Raw genomic sequence first — 17,769 nt, 5'->3', positions numbered from 1 at the left:
ACAACACATCCTTGGCAGGAGCCCATCCAGAGTGGTGCCAAAACCCTGGCAGTGTGCAAGCAGTTCCTGGAGGGGCTAGCACAACTCCAAAGTGACTCCTGCCCTGAAGAGAGGGGAAGATAACCACACACACCAGTCTGACTGCAGGTGGTCTGACTTCAGGCCCCACTCACCAACAAAAACTTCTCAGGACAACACAGAGCACTTGCCCTACAGTTCGGGGCTACCACAGCTCTAAATGCCTGGTCAGACTCAACTAAAACCCAAGGTGGCCCCACCCTGGCCCATTAACACAGGAACCAAACACTGCCTACAACAGGCAAAGAGAGCCATTGCAGAAGACTGGACTGAAGGCAAATGCAGCTCAGCAACAACAGTAGGACACACACAACACCCGTAGGAGACACCCCTGAAGTGCCAGGTTCTAGTGAACAGGGGATACTGCACTGCAGGGTACTACAGGACCTCTTCTGCATAAGGCCACTAATTTCAAAAGCAAGAGACATAGTTGACTTTCCTAACACATAGAAACAGACACAGAGAATTAGACAAAATGAGGAAACATCAGAATATGTCCCAAATTAAAGAACAGGCCAAAATCACAGCAAAGGAGCTAAACAAAATGGAGATAAGTAATACACCTGATAGAGAATTTAAAATAATGGTCATATGGGGTGCCTGGCAGGCTCAGTCGTTAAGTGTCTGCCTTCGGCTCAGGTCATGGTCCCAGGGTCCTGGGATCGAGCCCTGCATCGGGCTCCCTGCTCAGCGGGGAGCCTGCTTCTCCCTCTCCCACTCCCCATGCTTGTGTTCCCTCTCTCGCTGTGTCTCTGTCAAATAAATAAATAAAATCTTTTAAAAATAAAAAAATAAAATAAAATAATGGTCATAAAGATAATCAGTGGATTTGAGAAGAGTGGAGGTCTTCCGTGAGACCCTCAGCAGTGAAAGAAAACAAAAAAAAGAACCAATCAGAGACAAAGAACTCAGTAACTGAAATTAAAAATATTCTAGAGGGAATAAATAGTAGACTATAGTAAGTAGAATAATAGATCAGTGACCTGGAGGAAGAGTAATGGAAAGCAATCAAGCTGCACAGGAGAGAGAAAAAATAATAATAAATGAAAATAGGCTTAAGGGAACTCCACAACACCATCAAGCATAATATTTGCACTACAGGGGTCCTAGAAGGAGAAGAGAGAGAAAGGGGGCAGAAAACTTATCTGAAGAAATGATGGCTGAAAACTTCCTGAATCTGGGGAAGGAAACAGAAATCCAGATCCAGGAGGTACAGAGACCTCCTCCCCACACCCAACAAAATCAACCCAAGGAAGTCCACACTAAGACACATAGTAAATGGCAAAAAGTAGTGATAAAGAATTTTAAAAGCAGCAAAACAAAACAATTACACACAAGGGAAACTCCATAAAGGCTATCAGCTCATTTTTCAGCAGAAACTTTTCAGACCAGAAAACAGTGGCATGATACATTCAAAGTGCTAAAAGAAAAAAAAACCTGCAACCAAGAATACTCTATTCAGCAAGACTATCATTCAGAATAGGAGAGATGGCGTTTCCCAGACAAAGGTTAAAGGAATTCATCACCATTAAACCAGCACTACAAAGAATGTTAAAGGTGACTCTTTGAATGGAAAGATCCTAAGCAGGAGTAAGAAAAGTAGGAAGCACCAAAATAAAATTAAGTATATGTATAACAACCAAAGATTCACAAAATAAAAGGATGTAACACCATATACCTAAATGCATAGCAGGGAAGGAAAGGAGTAAATATTTAGTGCTTTTAGAATGGGTTCAAACTGGGGCACCTGGATGGCTCAGTCATTAGGCGTCTGCCTTTGGCTCAGGTCATGATCCCAGGGTCCTGGGATCAAGCCCTGCATCAGGCTCCCTGCTCCACGGGAAGCCTGCTTCTCCTTCTCCCACTCCCCCTGCTGTGTTCCCTCTCTCGTTGTGTCTCTCTCTGTCAAATAAATAAATAAAATCTTAAAAAAAAAAAAAAGAATGGGCTCAAACTTAAGTGACCATCAACTTAATATAGACTGTTATATGCGTAAGATGTTGTATATAAACTTAATGGTAACCACAAATCAAAAACTGGTAAGAGATATACAAAAAAAAAAAAGAGAGAGAAAGGAATCAAAGAATATCACTAAAGAAAACAAGCAAACTGTGAGAAAAGAGAGCAAGAGAACAGAGAAGAACTACAAAAACAACCATAAAAGAAGGAACAAAATGGCAATAAATATATACCTATATATAACCACTTTGCATATATATGGACTAAATGCTCCATTAGAAAGAAAGACACAGGGTGGGGTGCCTGGGTGGCTCAGTTAAGTGTCCAACTCTTGATTTTGGCTCAGGTCATGATCTTGGGGTCCTGGGATCAAGCCCCATGTCAGGCTCTGTGCTGAGTGTGGAGACTGCTTGAGATTCTCTCCCTTCCCCTCTGCCCTCTCCCCCCGCTCTCTTTAAATAAATAAAATCTTTTTTAAAAAAAGACACAGGGTGACAGAATGGATAAAAAAGCAAGACCCATCTGTATGCTGCACACAAGAGACTCATTTCAGATCTAAAGACATAGACAGATTGAAAGTGCAAGGATAGAAAAACACTTACCATGCAAATGGAAGTGAAAAGAAAGCCAGGGTAGTACTAGTTCTATCAGACAAAATAGACTTTAAACAAAAGACTGCAACAAGAGACAAAGAAGGACATTATAAAACCACAAAGGGAACAATCCAACAAAAATATGTAAGAACTGCAAATATTTATGCACCCAACATGAGAGCACCCCAATACACAAAGCAGCTAATAACAAACACAAAAGAAGTAATCTATAGTATTACCATAATAGTAGGGGACTTTAAGACCCCATTTATATCCATGCATAGATCATCCAAACAGAAAATCAACAAGGAATTAGTGGCTCTGAAAGACACACTGGACTAGACGGATCTAACAGAAATATTCAAAACATTCCACCCTAAAACAACAGAAGACGTATTCTTTTCAAAATGCACATGGAACATTCTCCAGAATAGATCACATGCTAGGGACAAAACAAATCGCAACAAATTCAGGAAGTCTGAAGTCATACCTCCATCTTCTCTGATTACAATGCTATGAAACTAGAAATCAACCACAAGGAAAAATCTGGAAAGAACACAAATACATGGAGGTTAAATAACATGCTACTAAACAATCAACGGGTTAATCAAGAAATTAAAGAGAAATTAAAAAAAATACATGGAGACAAATGAAAATGAAAAAACAGTCTAAAATCTTTGGAATGCAGCAAAAGCTGTTTTAAGAGGGAAGTTTATAGCAATACAGGCCTATTCAAGAAGCAAGAAAAATCTCAAATGAACAACCTAACCTTATACCTAAAGGAACTAGAAAAAGAACAAGCAAAACCCAAAACCAGTAGAAGGAAGGAAATAATAAAGATTAGAGCAGAAACAAATGAAAGAGAAACTAAAAAAATAGAAAAGATCAATGAAACCGGGAGTTGGTTCTTTGAAAAGATCAAGAAAATTGGTAAGACTTTAGACAGACTTGGGGCTCCTAGGTGGCTCAATTAGTTAAGCATCTGCCTTCAGCTCAGGTCATGATCCCAGAGTCCTGGGATCAAGCCCCGAGTTGGGCTCCTTGCTTCTCCCTCTCCCTCTGCTCGTACGTGTGCTCTCTCTCTCAAATAAATAAGTAAAATCTTTAAAAAAAAAAAAAAAAAGAGGGGTGCCTGGGTGGCTCAGTCAGTTAAGCGTCTGCCTTCGGCTCATGTCATGATCCCAGGGTCCTGGGATTGAGCCCCAGGTCAGGCTCTCTGCTCAGCAGGGAGCCTGCTTCACCCTGCTCCCTCTGCCCACCACTCCACCTGCTTGTGCTCTGTGTCAGATAAGTAAATAAATCTTAAAAAAAAAAAAAAAAAAAACTTTAGCCAGACTCATCAAAAAAAGAAGAGAGCAAGGGGCGCCTGGGTGGCTCAGTCGTTAAGCGTCTGCCTTCGGCTCAGGTCATGATCCCAGGGTCCAGGGATCAAGCCCTGCATCGGGCTCCCTGCTTGGTGGGAAGCCTGCTTCTCCCTCTCCCACTCCCCCTGCTTGTGTTCCCTCTCTCGCTGTCTCTCTCTGTCAAACAAATAAATAAAATCTTAAAAAAAAAAAAAGAGAGAGAGCAAGAAAGAGAGAGGACTCAAACAAAATCAGAAATGAAAGAGTAGAAATAACCAACACCACAGAAATACAAAGGATAAGAGAATATGATGAAAAATTACATGCCAACAAATTGGACAACTTAGAAGAAATGGATAAATTCCTAGAAACATAACCACCCAAAACTAAATCAGGAAGAAATAGAAAATTTAACAGGCTGATTACCAGCAATAAAATTGAATCAGTAATCCACAAACTCCCAACAAACAAATGTCCAGGACCAGACAGCTTCACAGGTGAATTCTACCAAACATTTATTTTTTTTTTAAGATTTTATTTATTTATTTGAGAGAGCACAAGTGGGGGGAAGGAGCAGAGGGAGAGGAAGAAGCAAAATCCCCACTGAGTAGGGAGCCTGATGAGGGGCCCGATCCCAAGACCCTGGGATCATGACCTGAGCTGAAGGCAGATGTTTAACTAACTGAGCTACCCAGATGCCCCTCTACCAAACATTTAAAGAAGAGTTAATACCTATTCTTCTCAAACTATTCCCAAAAAAATAGAAGAAGAAGGAAAGCTTCCAAATTCATCCTGTGAAGCCAGCATTATCCTGATACCAAAACCAGATAAAGACACTACAAAAAAAGAGAACTACAGGCTAATATCTCTGATGAACACTGATATAAAAACTCTCAACAAAATATTAGCAAACCAAATCCAACAATACATTAAAAAAAATCATTCACCACAATCAAGTGGGATTTATTCCCGGCATGCAAGAGTAGTTCAATATTCACAAATCAATCAATGAGATATATCACATCAACAAGAAAAAGAATAAAAACTAAATGATCATTTCAATAGATGCAGAAAAGCATTTGATAAAGTATAACATCCATTCAGGATAAAAACCCTCAACAAAGTAGGGTTAGATGGAACATACCTTAGCATAATACAGGCCATACATGAAAAATCTACAGCTAACATCATACTCAATGGCAAAAAATCTGAAGCTGTTCCCCTAAGATCAGGAACAAGACAAGGATGTCCGTCCTCACCACTTTTATTCAACATAGTAAAGTCCTAACCACAACAATCAGACAAGAAGAAGAAATAAAAAGCATCCAAATTGGTAAGGAAGAAGTAAAACTTTCACTATTTGCAGATGACATACACTATATTTAGAAAACCCTAAAGACTTTACCAAAAAACTACTAGAACTGGTAAATGAATTCAGTAAGGTCACAGGATACAAAATCAATATACAAAAATCCATTGCATTTCTATATAGTAATAATGAAGCAGAAGGAGAAATTAAGAAAATAGTCCCATTTACAGTTACAGCAAAAATAATAAAACATATAGGAATAAACTTAACCAAGGAGATGAAAGACCTATACTCTGAAAACTATAAAACACTGATGAAAGAAATGGAAGATGACACAAACGGAAAGATATTCCATGCTCATGGATTGAGAGAACATTGTTAAAATGTCCATCTTATGAAAAGCAATCTACAGATTTAATGCAATGTCTATCAAAATACCATAGGCATTTTTCACAGAACTAGAACAAATAATCCTAAAATTTGTATGGAACCATGAAAGACCCCGGAATAGCCAAAGCAATCTTGAAGAAGAAAAACAAAACTGGAGATATCACAATTCCAGACTTCAAGTTATATTACAAAGCTGTAGTAATGAAAACAGTCTCGTATGGGCACAAAAATAGACACACAGATCAATAGAACAGAATAGAAAGCCCATAAATAAACCCATGATTAAATGGAGTCAATTAATCTTCAACAAAGGAAGCTAGAATATGCAATAGGAAAAAGTCTCTTCAACAAATGGTGTTGGGAAAACTGGACAGCTACATGCAAAAAAGTGAAACTGGACCACTTTCTTACACCATACACAAAAGTAAACTCAAAATGGTTTAAGAACCTGAAACTATAAAAATCCTAGAAGAGAGCACAGGCAGTAATTTCTCTGACATCAGCCATAGCAACATTTTTCTAGATTTATGTCTCCTGAAGCAAGGAAAACAAAAGCAAAAAATAAACTATTGGGACTACATCAAAATAAAAAGTTTCTACACAGCAAAGAAGTCAATCAACAAAACTAAAAAACAACTACTGAACGGGAGAAGATATTTGCAAATGACACAACCGATAAAGGGTTAGTATTCAAAATATATAAAGAACTTATATAACTCAACACTCAAGAAAACAAATAATCCAATTAAATAATGGGCAGAAGACATGCACAGATATTTCTCCAAAGAAGACATTCAAATGGCCAACAGACACATGAAAAAAATGTTCAATATCACTCATCATCAGGGAAATACAAATCCAAACTACGAGATATCACCTCACACCTGTCAGAATCAAAATCAAAAACACAAGAAACAAGTGTTGGTGAGGATGTGGAGAAAAAGGAACTCATGCACTGCTGATAGGAATGCCAATTAGTGCAGCCAGTGTGGAAAACAGTACAGATGATTTTCCTCAAAAAATTAAGGATAGAATTACCATATTATCCAGTAAAGCCACTATTGTCTAGGTATACATAGTTTATCTATGTACTTACCTACTGAATGATATCTTGATTGTTTCCAAATTTTGGCAAAGAAAGCTGCTAATCCATGGAGAAGCTTTTATGTGGGTAAATAACAAAGAGCATGATTACTGGATCATACTGTATGTTTAGTTTTGTAAGAAACTGCCAAACTGTCTTCCAAAGTGGCTCCAACAGAATTAGAGTTCCATTGTTCCACATTCTTGCTAGCATTTGGTAACAGTGTTCTCATTTTGGCCATTCTAACAGGTGTGGAGTGATATCTCATTGTTTTCATTTGCCATTCCCTAATAACGTATAATAAAGAGCGTCTTATCATGTGTTGACTTGCAATCTGTTTCTTTGGTGAGATGCCTATCCAGGTCTTCTACCCATTTTTTTTTTTAATGATAAGATTTTATTTATTTATTTGACAGAGAGAGACACAGCGAGAGAGGGAACACAAGCAGGGGGGGTGAGAGAGGGAGAAGCAGGCTTCCCACTGAGCAGGGAGCCTGATGCGGGGCTCGATCCCAATACCCCGGGACCACGACCCGAGCCGAAGGCAGACACCCAATGACCGAGCCACCCAGGCGCCCCTCTTCTACCCATTTTTTAACTGGGTTGTTTTCTTACTGTTGAGTTTTAAGATTTCTTTGTATATTTTGGATAGCAGTCCTTTTTCAGATGTGTCTTTTGCAAATATTACCTCCCAGTCTGTGGATTGCCTTCTCATTCACTTGGCATTATCCTCCACAGAGCAGAACTTTTTAATTTTAACAAGGCCCAGCTTATCAATTATTTCCTTCATTGATCATTCCTTTGTTGTTGTATCTAAAAAGTCATCTCTATATCCAAGGTCATCTACATTTCTCCCTACTTTCTCTTTTACGAGTTCTATAGTTCTGTATTTTACATTTACATTTACGATCCATTTTGAGTTAATTTTTATAAAGGTGTAATATCTGTCTACATTCATGTTTTTGCATGTGGATATCCATTTGTTCCAGGACCATTTGTTGAAAAGACTACCTATGCTCCATTGTAGCACCTTTACTCCTTTGCACAGATCAGTTGACTATATTTATGTGGACTCTCTATTCTGTTCTGGGCTCTATTTCTGGACTCCCTATTCTATCCCATTGATCCACTGATCTATTTTTTTTTTCACCAACACAACAGTGTCCTGATTATTGTAGCTTTATATTAAGTCTTGAAGTCAAGTAGTATCAGTTCTCTGACTTTGTTCTTCTCCTCTAATACTGAGTTGGCTATTCTGGGTCTTTTGCCTCTCCATATAAACTTTAGAATCAGTTCGCCAATATTCACAAAATAATTTGTGGGATTATAATTGGGATTGCACTGGATCTATACACCAAGTTGGGAATAACAGATGTCATGCCAATATTGAATCTTCTTATGCATGACATGGAATATCTCTTCCACTTTTTTAGTTCTTCTTTGATATCTTTCATCAAAGCTTTATAGATTTCCTCATATAGATCTTGGACTTTTTTTTACATTATACCTAAGTATTTCATTTTGGGGGTGCTAATGTAAGCAGTAATATGTTTTTAATTTAAAACATCACTTGTTGGGCGCCTGGGTGGCTCAGTCGTTAAGCGTCTGCCTTCGGCTCAGGTCATGATCCCAGGGTCCTGGGATTGAGCCCTGCATCCGGCTCTCTGCTCTCCCTCCCCCACTCCCCCTGCTTATGTTCCCTCTCTCACTGTGTCTCTCTCTGTGAAATAAACAAGTAAAATCTTTAAAAAAATCACTTGTTCATTGCTAGCATATAAAAAACCAACTAACTTTCGTACATTAACCTTATAGCCTGCCGCCTTGCTATATATAGTCCCCCAAAATTTTTGACCAGTTTGTCAATTTCTACAAAAAGCCTACTACTATTATGTTTGTGTTGAATTCATAGATCAATTTGGGAAGAACAGACATCTTAGAAATATTGAATCTTCCTATCTTCCAATAATATATATCTCCATTAATTTCTCTCAACAATGTTTTGTAATTTTCAGCATAGAGAACTTCTTTTTTTTAAAGATTTTATTTATTTATTTTGACAGAGAGAGAGCACAAGCAGGGGGAGTGGCAAAGGCAGAGGGAGAAGCAGACTCCCTGCTGAGCAGGGAGCCCAATGAGGGGCTTGATCCCAGGACCCTGGGATCATGACCTGAGCCAAAGGCAGATGCTTAACCGACTAAGCCACCCAGGTGCCCTGAAAACTTCTTTTTACATTAAATTTATTCCTAAGCGTTTCATGTTTTTTGATGCTATTATAAATAGAAATATTTTAAACGTATTTTTAAAAAATACTTATTTTATTTTAGAGAGAGAGAGAAAGAAAGCGAGTAGGGGCAGAAGGAGAGAAGCAGACTCCATACTAAGTGCGGAGCCTAATGCAAGGCTCGATCTCAGGAACCTGAGATCATGACCTGAGCTGAAACTGACTCAGACACTTAGCCAACTGAGCCACCCAGGCATCCCAAATGCAATTTTTTTTTAAGTAAGTTCTACACCCAAAGTGGGACTCGAACTCACAACCCCAAGATCAAGAGTCATATGCTCCACCAACTGAGCCAGCCAGGCACCCCAGAACTGTTTTTTAAGTTTTATTTTCTACTTGTTTGCTGCTAGTATATCAAAATAATTTTTTTGTTTATAGACTTTATACTCTGTGACCTTGCTAAATACACCTATTTCTTCTAATACTTATTTTGCAGATTCCCTAGAATTTTGTACATAAACAATCATTTCATTTGTAAATAAAGACAGTTTTACTTATGCCTTTTACCTATGCCTCCCAAATTCTATGCCTTTTATTTTTCTTGCTTTATTACATTAGCTAGGACCTCCACTGTGATATTTTTTTAAATTATATTTTCAAAGATTTCTTATGAAATAAGAAAATGCTTTACTATAAGTGAGAAATATAAGATATACTATAGAAAATGGTATTTATGTAAATATACAGGTAGAGGGAAAAAAGACTTTAAGGAAAAATATTTAAATGTTAATAGTAATTATCTCTAGAAGTATGGGTGATATTTGTTTCATTATTCTGTTTTATATCATACATATAAAATAGTTCATAAATAAGAAAAAATTAATTTTTAAATGCCCACAGAGTAATTAAATACTAAAGAACTTGGATTTGATTTATCAAATAAATAAAGTCTAGAATACCTCAAAAAATAAAATTCCTGCCAATTATTAGGCTATACAGCTTATGCTCTTTATATCTGGTAATTAATATGCAAAGAAATTATTCCTTTTTGAGTCAGAATAAAAGGCATGGAGAAATCGAAGTGTTTTTTTTTTCTTGTTACGGGTTTTTTTAATAAATAAAAATAATTGGGGGCGCCTGGGTGGCTCAGTGGTTAAGCGTCTGCCTTCGACTCAGGTCATGATCTCAGGGTCCTGGGATTGAGCCCTGCATCAGGCTCCCTGCTCTGTGGGAAGCCTGCTTCTCCCTCTCCCACTCCCCCTGCTTGTGTTGCCTCTTTTGCTGTGTCTCCTTCTTAGTCAAATAAATAAATAAAATCTTAAAAAAAAAATTGGTGCCATTTAGTTTTTTAGCTTCCCCAAAACAAGTGATTTATATTCAAGAAATCCTTTCAGAAAGTTTGGAGCAAGATAAAGAGCAACTATTTAGTCAACATTTAGCCTGACTACTCAAAGTAAAACTAAATATTATTAATTATTATTATTATTAATAACAGGTAATATTTATTTAAACATTTCCTATGTACTGGGCACTATACTAACACTTTATAATATTACCTAACTAAATTAATTTAATTCTATGAGATAGAAATTCCTTTATTATCCCCATTTTACAACTGAGAAAACTGGTTTTCAAATGTTACATCACATGTAAAAGTTAGGGCTCTAGCATTGACCTGACTTTAAAGCCTGTGTTTTTAATCACTATACATACCTATTTATAGAGTAAAATAAATTCTAGTAAGTGTAAATAACACAGCAGAAACATCATTTTAATCTCTTTGGAAAAGAACATCATCATACAAATAGCTGTTGTTTAAAGAACATTTTAAAATAATATTCTAGTTCTTCAAGTACTTCCACAGTGATACTCTTATATCAGTAAAATATTAGAAGAAAATAAGATCTGGGAAATCATTACATTAGACCTATCATCCCATAGCCAACTGTGTACCTTAAAACAAAATGGCATTACAATAGGGAAATGAATCTTAATAATTCGTAGATCACGATGTCAAGCCTAGAAATACAAATTGTATAGTATCTTAGTCCATTTGGGATGCTTTAACAAAAAGCACAGAACTGGGTAGCTTATAAACAACAGATATTTATTTCTCACAGTTCAGGAGGCTGGAAGCCACGATGAGGGTCCTAGCTTTATCGGATTCTGGACTCTCTTTCAGGTCCAGACTTCTCATTGCATTCTCACATGGCATAAGGACCTAGAAAGCTCTGTGAAGTCTCTGTTATAAGGGTACTAATCCCCTTTGTGAGGGTTCCATCCACATGACCTAAGCACCTCCCAAAGGTCCCATATCTCCTAATACAAGCACAGTGAGCATTAGGATTCCAACATATGGATGTTTGGGGACATTCTGATCATAGCACACAGCTAATGACCAAATTTATTCTAAATTTCACATTAGAAATTTAGCCCTAAAGACATGGAGAAAGTTGAGAAAAAAAGAAAGTACAGATAGTAAACATTTATAAATAGGTTCGAACAAATACAAATTAAAATTATATACCATTTCATTAACTAGTAAATTGGCTAAAATATTTTAAGTAATTGAAATTCCTAAGGCTGGCAAAGTATAGGAAGTTGGTATCTTCCCTTACAAATGCTACATTACATGACACAACTTTTTTAAAAGCAATTTCAGGACCCATAAAAATATACACAGACTTTAAGTTAATTCTACCTTAGGGAAATTAACCCTAAATTTCTCAATTAAGTAAAAAGCTATATACATTAAGATACTCATCCCAGTGACATTAACATAAGTATTTGAGAACTACGTACTCAGAATAACCACTATGCTACATGCATTATGTGTATTACCTCATTTAATCCCCAAAACAGCTTTATGAGGTAGGTTCTTTCAAAAGATCAAATAACTTGCTCAAGGACACACCTATGGGTTCCTAATCACTGCAATACACTGCTATTCACAATAATGGAAGGAAAAACTAAACTTAAATGCCTAAAAATATTAAAATGATTATGATTAAATGAAACTATTAAAATGATTAAATTAAAATGATTAATATTAAAATATTAAAATGATTAATGATACAAAATGAAAACGATATATCTTATGGACAACTTACCCATTAAAAATAAGGACTAGAATTAACATAATAAAAAAAAGAAGCAGAAAAAAAATAAGGACTAGAAGACTATGTCATAACATGAAAAAAATGCTTACATGTTAAGAAAAGCAGTAGGACAAAACTGTATATACTGTGATTACAACTGCATTAAAAATCCGTGGGGGGGAGTCTGCAGAGAATATAATAAAATGCCAACATTTATCATGCAAGAAGTGTTTTCTTTTTCTGTTTTTCTAATATTCTAAAATGGGTAATATTGCTATTAACAGAAAGTTCCTTTTTTTTTAAGATTTTATTTTATTTATTTGACAGAGAGAGAGAGAGAGAGAGAGAGAGAGAGGGAACACCAGCAGGGGGAGTGGAAGAGGGAGAAGCAGGCTTCCCACTGAGCAGGGAGCCGGAAACACGGGGCTTGATCCCAGGACCCCGGGATCATGACCTGGGCCAAAGGCAGACGCTTAACGACTGAGCCACCCAGGCACCCCCAGAAAGTTACTTTTAAAAATAATTTATTTGATGGGGGCAAAAGTTGAGATCTGGCTACATGTTGTTTTATTTTTCCAAGAGACTCAGCAAACCAGTAACTATTTGGTCTCACTTGGCCTGACTCCTGTCCTTTAACATAGCTTTATCATAATGCTAGCAAGTAATGTACAGTAAATAAAGCAGCCATATCAAGCATTTTAAAGAAGGAAGCTAATTAAGCCAAAAGATGAAAAGTTCTTTGGTTGGCTCTGTGGCTTGATGCCATTAGTTAAATTGGCTAATTATTTCCACATTATTAAACAACCCCAGACATGCTTTATTTATTTTTTTATTTGCCAGAGAGAGAGAGCACAAGCAGGGGGAGTGGCAAGCAGAGGGAGAAGCAGGCTCCCCCCTGAGCAAGGAGCCTGATGTGGGACTCAATTCCAGGACCCTGGAATCATGACCTGAGCTGAAGGCAGACGCTTAACCAACTGAGCTACCCAGACGTCCCCCAGACATGCTTTAGAGAAAGAAAATAGAAAACAGAACATTTTAATGGAGGATCAGAAACCTTTCAAAAATATTGTGTCAAATCTTCATTTACTCCCTCAAAGAAAGCAGGGAGACTAGTAGCCACTGCTGCATATTCAGTGGGCTCATCCAGCCAAGCAAGCCAGGCAGGAAAGATGTGATCACTCAAGTCTCTAACAAAGGAATATACACCCGAGCCTCATACGACTACTGGTTCCCCAACCAAAAGGATGTAAACTGAGAATGGAGGGAGAAAAAACTTGGCCATTTTTCCAAATGTATACCTGCCTCTTCACACAACCTCAACAACTCGACCACTAAATGTGATACCAGGCTATAGATTTCTTCAACTTGTGGTTTAAGAGTAAAGTAAAAAGTTATCAAAGGAAGAGAGAAATTAATATCTGTTCATTTATTGAGCATAAATGAGAGTTGGTTATCTGAAAAGCTAATAGGCAGACCTGTAGCAAAACAGTATACTCTACAGTAAACAGAAATACTATGGAATAGTGGTTAAGACAGTCTCTGGAGCCAGTCTGTCTAGGTTCATACAACCCACTCAACCACTTACTGGCTTTGTGACTTTGAACAAGTTACTTAACCCTTTCATGTATAAAATGAAATGTTGGCTATTAGTGTTATGATCACCACCACTAAGAAAAAGGCACAAAACAACATAAGAAATCCCAAAGAGATAAGAATACAAATATTTTTAAATCATAAAAATGTATCAATTAATTTGAAAAGAGAAATGCTTAACACATAGCAGTTTGCTCAATAAATACGTCCTGGATGAATGACTGAAAGGGAGTAAGAAATAATTTGTGTATGTTTGTGTATTTTTTTTAAAAGATACATATGTATCTCAGGGCGCTTGGGTGGCTCAGTCAATTAAGCACGTGACTCTTGATTTTGGCTCAGGTCATGATTTCAGGGTTGTGAAATCGAGCCCCACATCGGGCTCTGCACGGAGTGTGGAGCCTACATAAGATTCTCTTTCTTCCTCTCCCTCTGCCCCTCCCTTACTCTAAAAAAAATAAATAAATAAATAATAAAGATATATATGTACCTATAAAATTGACTCTGGAAGAAATAGAAAATTTAAACCAAACATCATCAAAGAACACAAGTTGGTTATCAAAAATATTTCCCTCTTCACCTCCCTCCACCCCAAAATACCAGGTTCAGATGACTTTTTTTTACAGGTTAGTTTTACCAAATCTTCGAAGAACAGATATAAAAAGTTCCACAACAGAAATGGATAAACCTATCTAACTCACTTCACAAAGCTAATATGATCTTACTACCAAAACAGGACAAGGACAACAGAAACCAATCTCACTGAGAATACAGATGTAAAAACTAAATCCAGGCTATACAAAACTTCATGATAAAACTGTGATGGAACATGATAAAACATAAGAATGTTTCATAAGGGGTGCCTGGGTGGCTTAGTTGGTTAAGCGACTGCCTTCGGCTCAGGTCATGATCCTGGAGTCCCGGGATCGAGTCCCGCATCGGGCTCCCTTGCTCGGTGGGGAGTCTGCTTCTCCCTCTGACCCTCCCCCCTCTCATGTGCTCTCTCTCATTCTTTCTCTCAAATAAATATATAAAATCTTAAAAAAAAAAGAATGTTTCATATAAAGGTCTACCACTATAAGTCATCATATTAACAGATTTTAAAAACCATATCATAATCCCAAAAGATGTAGAGAAAGCACTTTAGAAAATACAACACTCAGGGGTGCCTGGGTGGCTCAGTTGGTTAAACGACTGCCTTCAACTCAGGTCATGATCCTGGAGTCCCGGGATTGAGTCCCGCATCGGGCTCCCTGCTCAGCAGGGAGTCTGCTTCTCCCTCTGACCCTCCCCCGCTCATGCTCTCTGTATCTCATTCTCTCTCAAATAAATAAATAAAATCTTTAAAAAAAAAGTTTTAGAAAATACAACACTCATTCATAACAAACACTACTGGCAAATTAAGAAGAGAAATTCCTTAACCTGACAAGGAGCAAGTGCCAAAAAACTACAGTAAATGTGCTCAATGGTGGAATTTTAAGTAATCTCATTAAAGGAAGGCAAGACACAGATACTTAATATCACCCTTACTCTTTTAACCAGTACTAGTATTGTTCTATCCAATGCAATATGACAAGGAAAAGAAGCCATATGTGACAAGGAAAAGACAAAATTGTCATAATTTAGAGATGCTCTGAGGGCCCACATAGAGAATCCAAGAGAATCTACAGATAAACTACCAAAACTATTAACAATTCAATTCAGCAATGTTGAAAAAACAATGACTACTAACAATGGCAACAAAAATTATGACACTAGGGTTAAATATAAAATATTGTCTAAGACTGTTATGAGAAGAATTACACTGTTAACATAAAATAGGATCTAAATAGGAGTGTCATCAGCAAAATGGCAAAAGAGGAAGTCCCAGGCCCTTGCTCCCCCTTGGAGATACTGCCTTAACAATACCAAACTGCCTTTGTGAGAATTAAGAAACCAGAACTCCAGGTAAGTGCAAAAAAGAGCCACTTCAGAGCAGGATCCAGGCTAAAGGAGTATCTTCCGTCTCAGACATCCTCTCAACAGAAGAAAAGGCGCTAAAAACAATACACATTGGCCCTTAAAGCTTCTCCTGGGAGGTGGCCCATATCACTTCCTCATATTTCATTGGCCTAAACAAGTTAATATGGCCCAGCTTTATATCAATGGGGCAAGAAGTATAATTCTCCCACAGGAAGAAAATATTTTGAACAAATAATAAAATCTAGCAAAATGGTCTCTGGAGTCAGGCCACCTTTGGCTTTACTAGCCATGTGCTCTTGGGAAAGCTCCTTATTTTCCTGTAGAATCCTTATATTGGAGATTAGGGTGTCTATCTCCTAGTTGTGACAATTAAAATTAAGTAACATTTTTGGGGCACCTGACTCAGTCAGAGGAGCATGTGACTCGATCTCAAGGTCACGAATTCAAGGCCCATGTTGGGTGTAGAGATTATTAAAAAAATACAAAACTTAAAAAAAAATTAAGTAACATTTTTAAAAAGATCTAAATAAATGACAAGCTAAAGTCATAGATAGAAACACTTAATAGTATAAAAATACTAACAGTTACCAAATTAATCTATAAATTCAGTAAAATAACAATCAAGATCACAATTAAGATTTTTTATAGAACTTAAATTATAAAATTCTTGGCCAGAGTAACAGTTTTAAAAACCAAAGACAATTCTTGGGGCGCCTGGGTGGCCTCAGATGGTTAAGCGTCTGCCTTTGGCTCAGGTCATGATCCCAGGGTCCTGGGATCGAGCCCCACATTGGGCTCCTGGCTCAGCGAGGAACCTGCTTCTCCCTCTCCCTCTGCCTCTCTCCCTGCTCATGCTCTCTCTCTCTCTCTCTGTATCTCTGTGTCTCAAATGAATAAATAAAATCTTTTTAAAAAATAAAATAAAATAAAAATAAAAACCAAAGACAATTCTGAAAAACAACAAGGAGGTGAGATTTGCCTTAACACATAGCAAGATTTATTCTAAAGCATTAGGAAATAAGACTCTGGTACTTGCCCAGGAACAGACATAAAGACTAGGGCATCCTTGGGGTGCCTGGGTGGCTCAGTCGTTAAGCGTCTGCCTTCGGCTCAGGTCATGATCCCAGGGTCCTGGGATCGAGCCCTGCATCGGGCTCCCTGCTCCGCAGGAAGCCTGCTTCTCCCTCTCCCACTTCCCCTGCTTGTGTTCCCTCTCTCGCTGTGTCTCTCTCTGTCAAATAAATAAATAAAACCTTAAAAAAAAAAAAGACTAGGGCATCCAGAAACAGGGCATATACAGAAACTTAGTATATGATAGGATAGGAATACAAATTATTGGGGGAAACAAGATTTAAATTATATTCCTAACTTGTATCATAAATAAAAATAAACTAATTGCAATAATTTAATAATTAAATACAAATTTGAAACTTTAGAACTATTAAAAGAACTATATTAAAGAATATCATGATTCAGCAGAAAAGAATGGTGTCAATCAATGATTGCAGCTTCCACTTTAAAAAGCCAGAAATAGGGCGCCTGGGTGGCTCAGTTGGTTCAGCGACTGCCTTCGGCTCGGGTCATGATCCCGGAGTCCCGGGATCGCGTCCCACATGGGGCTCCCTGCTCAGCAGGGAGTCTGCTTCTCCCTCTGACCTTCCCCCCTCTCATGCTCTCTCTCTCTCTCTCTCATTCTCTCTCTCAAATAAATAAATAAAATCTTTAAAAAAAATAAAAAAAATAAAAAGCCAGAAATAGAAGACCAAATGAGACACAAAGCAAACAGAAAAAAGAAAAGAATAAAAGATCAGAGTGAAAATCAATTAAATAGAATACAACAGAAAGAACCTGATTCTTGCCAGACAGATTAAGGTAAGAGAAGGAGGGAGGGAAGGAGGGAAGCAGAGAACAAACAACTATAAATTACCAATACCAGGAGTGAGAGAGGTGATATTGCTAGAGATTCTACAAAGTTTGGAAAGATAATAAGGGTATATTACAGTTTTATGCCAATAAATCCAACAACTTAGACAAAATGGACAAATTCCTTGAAAGACACAAACTACCCACACTAAGAAAAAAATAGATAACCTGCATATTTAATGATGAAAACCGATTTCCCTTTAAGGTCAGGAATAA

General features: G+C 37.4%; 1 protein-coding gene across 2 annotated transcripts in view; it reads right to left on the bottom strand.

Moving 5' to 3' along the window:
* The window catches only part of C11H11orf80 (chromosome 11 C11orf80 homolog), a 105,871-nt gene that overhangs the window by 60,802 nt on the left and 27,300 nt on the right, over positions 1-17,769 (bottom strand). The gene's annotated exons all lie outside the window — the stretch shown is intronic.

This window comes from Zalophus californianus, chromosome 11, assembly GCF_009762305.2.
Source record: "Zalophus californianus isolate mZalCal1 chromosome 11, mZalCal1.pri.v2, whole genome shotgun sequence".
NCBI classification, from domain to species: Eukaryota; Metazoa; Chordata; class Mammalia; order Carnivora; family Otariidae; genus Zalophus; species Zalophus californianus.
Note: the sequence above shows the minus strand (reverse complement) of the source record. Positions and strands in the feature narration are given on the sequence as shown.